Source organism: Salmo salar, chromosome ssa01 (genome assembly GCF_905237065.1).
Source record: "Salmo salar chromosome ssa01, Ssal_v3.1, whole genome shotgun sequence".
In the NCBI taxonomy this organism is placed as follows: domain Eukaryota; kingdom Metazoa; phylum Chordata; class Actinopteri; order Salmoniformes; family Salmonidae; genus Salmo; species Salmo salar.
Genome location: NC_059442.1, coordinates 18,281,930 through 18,290,522, shown reverse-complemented (window position 1 = coordinate 18,290,522; position 8,593 = coordinate 18,281,930).

Genomic DNA, 8,593 nt, shown 5'->3' with positions numbered 1-8,593 from the left:
ACACAACATTAGACATCTGGAATCTAGGACTCATAACCCCAATCTTTAAGAACGGAGACAAATTTGTGTGAACAGTAACCTGGGGAAGGTTTTCTGTAGTATTATAAATGTAAGAGTTCTAAACTTCCTTAACCTCCCTGGGCAAGGTGGGACGTTTGCGTCCCACCCTAGTCAACAGCCAGTGGAATCGTGTGGCGCGAATTTTACACCATTTTAAAGACAAGACTTTCGTTAACCTCTTACATCTTCCGCTAGCGGAACACCTGCTCCAATATCCAATGATGGGCGTGGCGCGAAATACAAACTCCTCTAAAATCCCAAAACTTAGATTTTTCAAACATATGACTATTTTACAGCATTTTAAAGACAAGACTCTCGTTAATCTAACCACACTGTCCGATTTCAAAAAGGCTTTACAGCGAAAGCAAAACATTAGATTATGTCAGCAGAGTACCCAGCCAGAAATAATCAGACACCCATTTTTCAAGCTAGCATATAATGTCACAAAAAACAAAACCACAGCTAAATGCAGCACTAACCTTTGATGATCTTCATCAGATGACAACCCTAGGACATTATGTTATACAATACATGCATGTTTTGTTCAATCAAGTTCATATTTATATCAAAAACCAGCTTTTTTACATTAGCATGTGACGTTCAGAACTAGCATACAATTCGGTGAATTTACTAAATTACTCACGATAAACGTTCACAAAAAACACAACAACTATTTTAAGAATTATAGATACAGAACTCCTCTATGCACTCGATATGTCCGATTTTAAAATAGCTTTCCGGTGAAAGCACATTTTGCAATATTCTCAGTAGATAGCCCAGCCATCACGGCTAGCCATTTAGACACCGACCAAGTTTAGCCCTGACCAAACTCCGATTTACTATTACAAAAGTTTGATTACCTTTGTTGTCTTTGTCAGAATGCACTCCCAGGACTGCTACTTCAATAACAAATGTTGGTTTGGTCCAAAATAATCCATCGTTATATCCAAATAGCGGCGTTTTGTTCGTGCGTTCAAGACACTATCCGAAGTGTAAATAAGGGTCACGAGCATGGCGCAATTCGTGACAAAAGATTTCTAAATATTCCATTACCGTAATTCGAAGCATGTCAACCGCTGTTTAAAATCAATTTTTATGCCATTTTTCTCGTAAGAAAGCGATAATATTCCGACCGGGAATCTGCGTTTAGGTAAACAGACGAAAGAAAACATAGCATGGGGTCGACGCGGGCATGCGCCTGAGTCTCACAGTACTGTAACCAGCCACTACCCAAACGCGCTACTTTTTTTCAACCAGAGCCTGCAAAGCCACGATTCAGCTTTTTGCCGCCTTCTGAGAGCCCATGGGAGCCGTAGGAAGTGTCACGTAACAGCAGAGATCCTCTGTAACAAGGGTCTTTGTTGTTACTGTTGTCCCGTTGACAATTTTGATTCTCATTTTATTTTTATATTTTTATATTGGAAATATCCAAAATAAGCTTTGGCAACATGTACATTTTCTTTACATTTTAGTCATTTAGCAGACGCTCTTATCCAGAGCGACTTACAGTAGTGAATGCATACATTTCATTAAAAAAAATTCTGTGCTGGCCCCCCGTGGGAATCAAACCCACAACCCTGGCGTTGCAAACGCCATGCTCTACCAACTGAGCTACAGGGAAGGCTACATTGTTAAGTCATGCCAATAAAGTGAATTGAATTGAAAGACATTACATTACATTTAAGTCATTTAGCAGACGCTCTTATCCAGAGCGACTTACAAATTGGTGCATTCACCTTATGATATCCAGTGGAACAACCACTTTACAATAGTGCATCTAAATCTTTTAAGGGGGGGGGGTTAGAAGGATTACTTTATCCTATCCTAGGTATTCCTTAAAGAGGTGGGGTTTCAGGTGTCTCCGGAAGGTGGTGATTGACTCCGCTGTCCTGGCGTCGTGAGGGAGCTTGTTCCACCATTGGGGTGCCAGAGCAGCGAACAGTTTTGACTGGGCTGAGCGGGAACTGTGCTTCCTCAGAGGTAGGGGGGCCAGCAGGCCAGAGGTGGATGAACGCAGTGCCCTTGTTTGGGTGTAGGGCCTGATCAGAGCCTGAAGGTATGGAGGTGCCGTTCCCTTCACAGCTCCGTAGGCAATCACCATGGTCTTGTAGCGGATGCGAGCTTCAACTGGAAGCCAGTGGAGAGAGCGGAGGAGCGGGGAAAGAGAGAGAGAGAGAGAGAGAGAGAGAGAGAGAGAGAGAGAGACCCTGAGCCTGAGCCTGACTGCCGTCTGGTACCGTTGCCTCACCTCTGGTTTACTGACCCCTACCTGTCTATTGCCTGTTCTGTGTGTATTTGTTTTGTTGTCTAACCTGATGTTTATTTTTCTGTGTGGATTTGTTTTGTTGTCTAACCTGATGTTTATCTTTCTGTGTGTATTTGTTTTGTTGTCTAACCTGATGTTTATTTTTCTGTGTGGATTTGTTTTGTTGTCATACCTGATGTTTATTTTTCTGTGTGGATTAATTTCATTTTATAATACCTCATGTTTATTTTTCTGAGTGGATTAATTTTGTTTTATAATACCTGATGTTTATTTTTCTGTGTGGATTCATTTTGTTTTATAATACCTGATGTTTATCTTTCTGTGTGGATTCATTTTGTTTTATAATACCTGATGTTTATCTTTCTGTGTGGATTCATTTTGTTTTATAATACATTATATTTATTTTTCTGTGTGGATTCATTTTGTTTTATAATACATGATGTTTATCTTTCTGTGTGGATTCATTTTGTTTTATAATACATTATATTTATTTTTCTGTGTGGATTCATTTTGTTTTATAATACCTGATGTTTATCTTTCTGTGTGGATTCATTTAGTTGTATAATACCTGATGTTTATTTTTCTGTGTGGATTCATTTTGTTTTATAATACCTGATGTTTATTTTTCTGTGTGGATTCATTTTGTTTTAAAATACCTGATGTTTATTTTTCTGTGTGGATTCATATTTTGTTTTTATAATACCTGATGTTTATTTTTCTGTGTGGATTCATTTAGTTGTATAATACCTGATGTTTATTTTTCTGTGTGGATTCATTTTGTTTTAAAATACCTGATGTTTATTTTTCTGTGTGGATTCATATTTTGTTTTTATAATACCTGATGTTTATTTTTCTGTGTGGATTAATTTTGTTTTATAATATCTGATGTTTATTTTTCTGTGTGGATTCATTTTGTTTTATAATACCTGATGTTTATCTTTCTGTGTGGATTCATTTTGTTTTATAATACCTGATGTTTATCTTTCTGTGTGGATTCATTTAGTTTTATAATACCTGATGTTTATCTTTCTGTGTGGATTAATTTTGTTTTATAATACCTGATGTTTATTTTTCTGTGCAAAAGCAAACATTAAAGCGATATGTCAGCAAGACAGAGATATCTGTGTGTGTTCTCTCTGATGTTTAGCATCTGTATTTATAGCTCTTCCTTTGCTATAGCCTAACACACACACACACACATGCACACACACGCACACGCACATGCACACTAACACGCTCCTCTGCTTCCTCCTATAATCCAGACGCGGTGCATTTTTCACCTGTAGATCAATCGTGCAGGCTGCAGTTAATATTTTCTAATGGATAAATCATTTATCTGTTTTTACCACCCAGTGATAGATGGTCCTCTCTCTCTTTCTCTCTCTCTCCCTCCATCTCTGTGTTTCAGTAAACATCAGTAGACAGTGGGTAGTGAGTATAGTAGGTATAGTGAGTAGTAGTGTTTCTGTCTGATGGCTTAACTGAATGTTGTGAGTGGCCTCTACTGGCTAACTGGAGGCAACATGAGTCATTCAGTACACACGAGCTGCAGCACCGTTATATTAACCACACGCACGCACGCACGCACACGCGCGCACACACACACACACACACACACACACACACACACACCCATAGTAAAAAGTTCAGATTTTGGAATAACTCATATCTAGACAAAATCATGTGCAATATCCCAGCATACTTACTTGAGGAAATGTATTCTTCAGTGTGTGCTGTCCCTCTGTATGCTTGTATGTACAGTATAGTATGTGAATAGCGCTAGCTAGCCTAGCGTCGGTGCTAGTGACGCGATGACTGGTGTTATGTAGAGACACAGCATGGATTTATAGATCTCTGCTAACAGAAGGAAGCAGACCCAGGAGACACTGTCCTTACATCAATACAACAATGAGAAGCATCGACCTATCACACAGCTAGATTTATCAGCGGGCCATACACCCGTCAGTACAGCTCTGGAGTCTTGTACAGAGGAGCAACATATCTATATGCATCATGTGGATGGTAACCAGGGAAACAATGTGACATTTGGTTGTGTTTTACTAGTTAGCTGGATTCACGATAGTTAGCTGGACATGGAATGAGTTGTTGGAGATATTACTGAGTTGATATAATGTTTATGCTTAATATGTAATTTATTACAATGTGTCAAAGAGTCATTTTTGTTATTTTAGTCATTTAGCAGACACTCTTATCCAGAGTGACTTAAGTGCATACTTTTTCATACTTTTTCATACTAGTCCCCAGTGGGAATCAAACCCACAACCCTGGAATTGCAAGTGCCATGCGCTACCAGCTGAGCCACACGGGACCTATGACATATTATGTACAAGTTCCAAGTGTGACTGTTGTGTACCAGTGATACACAAACAACGCTTAGACACACATCATCTTTCACACAAAATGTTCCATTTTTTTCTACAGTCGTTCTTCTTTTAGTTCAGATTGAAGGTATAAGCGCCGTTGAGATATGTACAGTCCTAATACAGTTCTATTTCTACGGTCAGCACACGCTTCTCTGTAAGCCCAGATGAGCCCTGTGATATCCACCTCCATCCATACCAATGTAGTCAAGCTATCCTCCTCTTCCAGAGCGCCAGCAGAAGTCCTCTACAGAGCCAGCTCAACGACAAATAGACTTATTTCACCAAAATCTAACAGTCACATTTAAATATAGGCAAGCTAATGCAAAGGTCAACATTGTAATCTGCTACTTCGATCTTTATAGAATTGCTGGAGTAGAACTATGATAAATCTAAAACAAGGCCATTTAGCGTGTGTGTGTGTGTGTGTGTGTGTGTGTGTGTGTGTGTGTGTGTGTGTGTGTGTGTGTGCTAATAGAAGCCCAACGATCAGAGGCTTTACTCACTTAGGGAGTGTTTTATTATAAATTCCATGGAGAAGCTATCCATGCACTGAGATGAGGGTATCACACAACACCCAGTAAACCCAGTATACTTAACATCTTCTGTATACTTCTGTATATCTTCTGTAATGTACCAATTGTTGTCAACACAACCACAGTATCACGGAATTTTTTTTGAAAATATCTGTGAAAATAAATGAGGACTAAAACATGTCAAATGCATAGTACAATAGCAAAGACCAGTGAAAAGCTATACTTGTGGCGTGCTGAGAAAGATAGAAAGATTGAGAGTGCAAGGGAAAGAGAGGGAAAAGGTGGAAAGGGGAGAAAGCGAGAGAGAGAGGAAACGTAACATTGAAGGGAGAGTTTGTGCCATTGAATGATGAAAAGACCATATGTTATTGTGGCATGGTAAATGATGTCCAAACGTATGGACGGGCCAGCGAGGGGTGATCCTGAAACAGAGAGACCACAGAGAGAGAAAGACAGAGAGGAAACAAATAGGCCCTAATATCAGCAGGAGAGACCCATCACAACACACACAGACACACACACACACTGTAGTCACACATGCACACATACACACAGACACACGCATGCATGCAAGCACACACTTACATGCACGCACCCACGGCAGGGGGAGGTAAGGTGAGGATGGGGGAGGCAGGAGGAGGATGGGGGAGGCAGGGGGGGGGATTGGGGAGTATAAGGGGAGGATGGAGGGAGACAGGGCAAGGATGGGGGGATGTAGAGAGAAGCAGAGGGATGATGGGGGAGGCAGGGGAGGTAGGGTGAGTCAGAGAGGGAGGGTAAGATTTTATTAGAGCGGTGAATAGAGAGTGGAGAGAGGTTTCCAAATCTATAGGTCAGGAGGCTCTAGAGACCTGCTTTACATAACACACTGATGCTGGCCATTGGTTTCAAGTCTTTGGGAAGTTAACTTCATTGGGATGGGGGCAGTATTTTTACGTTCAGATGAAAAGCGTGCCCAGAGTAAACTGCCTGCTACTCAGGCCCAGAAGCTAATATATGCATATTATTAGTAGATTTGGATAGAACACACTCTGAAGTTTCTAAAACTGTTTGAATGATGTCTGTGAGTATAACAAAACTCATATGGCAGGCAAAAACCTGAGAACAAATCCAACCAGGAAGTGGGAAATCTGGTGCATGGAATCTTTCCAAGTCATTGCCTATCCAATATACAGTGTCTGTGGGGTCATATTGCACTTCCTACGGCTTCCACCAGATGTCAACAGTCTTTAGAACGTTGTTTCAGGTTTCTACTGTGAATGGGGAGAGAATAAGAGCTATTTGAACCAGGTGTCTGGCAAAATTCCTTTTCATTTCTAAAGACAAAGGAATTGTCCGGTTGAAATATTGAAGATTTATGATAAAAACATCCTAAAGATTGATTCTATACATCGTTTGACATGTTTCTATGAACTGTAATATAACTTTTTTTGACTTTTCGTCTGAACTTAGTGCATTGGGAATAGTGAATTGAACGCGCGAACAAAAAGGAGGTATTTGGACATAAATATGGACTTTATCGAAACAAAACAAACATTTATTGTGGAACTGGAATTCCTGGGAGTGCATTCCGATGAAGAACCTAGATTCAGCCTTTTGCAGTGAACAGCGAGCGAACAAGAAGGTAGGGAATTTGGTGACCCAGAAAATGACATGAGTTCATTGGCGCGCATTCACGTGAGGAGGTAGCTGTGTTCCATAACGTTTTTCAAGACATTGGAATCGTCCGGTTAGAATATTATTGAAGTTTTATGTTAACCTGTTAGGGCTAGGGGGCAGTATTTGCACGGCTGGATAAAAAAAATGTACCCGATTTAATCTGGTTACTAATCCTACCCAGTAACTAGAATATGCATATACTTATTATATATGGATAGAAAACACTCTAAAGTTTCTAAAACTGTTTGAATGGTGTCTGTGAGTATAACAGAACTCATTTGGCAGGCAAAACCCTGAGACATTTTCTGACAGGAAGTGGATACCTGATGTGTTGAATTACCTTTAAGCCTATGCCATTGAAACACACAGGGGTTGATTAATGTTTTGGCACTTCCTATTGCTTCCACTAGATGTCACCAGCCTTTACAAAGTGTTTTGAGTCTTTTACTGTGAGATCTGACCGAACAAGAGCCATGGAACGGTGATGGCCGATTAGACTCTGGCGCGCGAGTTCATGTTGGGTACCCTCGTTCCAATACGTTATAAAAGAGAATGCATTCGTCCACCTTGAATATTATTCATGTTCTGGTTAAAAAAGCCACTAATGATTTATGCTATACAACGTTTGACATGTTTGAACGAACGTAAATATATTTTTTCCCCTCGTTCATGACGAGAAGTCCGGCTGGCTTAGATCATGTGCTAACAACACGGATCTTTTTGGATATAAATGATGAGCTTTTTTGAACAAAACTACATTCGTTATGGACCTGGGATATCGGGAAGTGACATCTGATGAAGAGAATCAAAGGTAATGGATTATTTACATAGTATTTTCGATTTTAGATCTCTCCAACATGGCCGTTTGTCTGTATAGCAAAGCATATTTTTCTGGGCGCAGTGCTCAGATTATTGCAAAGTGTGATTTCCCAGTAAGGTTATTTTTAAATCTGGCAAGTTGATTGCGTTCAAGAGATGTAAATCTATAATTCTTTAAATGACAATATAATATTTTACCAATGTTTTCTAATTTTAATTATTTAATTTGTGGTGCTGACTTGACTGCCGGTTATTGGAGGGAAACGATTTCCTCAACATCAATGCCATCGTAAAACGCTGTTTTTGGATATAAATATGAACTTGATAGAACTAAAAATGCATGCATTGTCTAACATAATGTCCTAGGAGTGTCATCTGATGGAGATTGTAAAAGGTTAGTGCATCATTTTAGCTGGTTTTATGGTTTTGGTGACCCTGTCTTTGAATTGACAAAACATTACACACAGCTATTGTCAATGTACTCTCCTAACATAATCTAACTTTATGCTTTCGCCGTAAAACCTTTTTGAAATCGGACAACGTGGTTAGATTAAGGAGATGTTTATCTTTCAAAGGGTGTAAGATAGTTGTATGTTTGAAAAATTTGAATTTTGACATTTATTTGGTTTCAAATTTGCCGCTCTTGAAATGCACCTGCTGTTGATGGAGTGCACCACGGGGGGGACGCTAGCGTCCCACCTAGCCCATAGAGGTTAACAGAATGTGACTGGCAGAACGGGTGTTGTATGTGGAGGATGAGGGCTGCAGTAGATATCTTAGATGGAGGGGAGTGAGGTCTTAGATGGGGGGAAGAGGGTTTTATAAATAAGCATCAACTAGTGGGTCTTGCGACGGGTATACAGAGATGACCA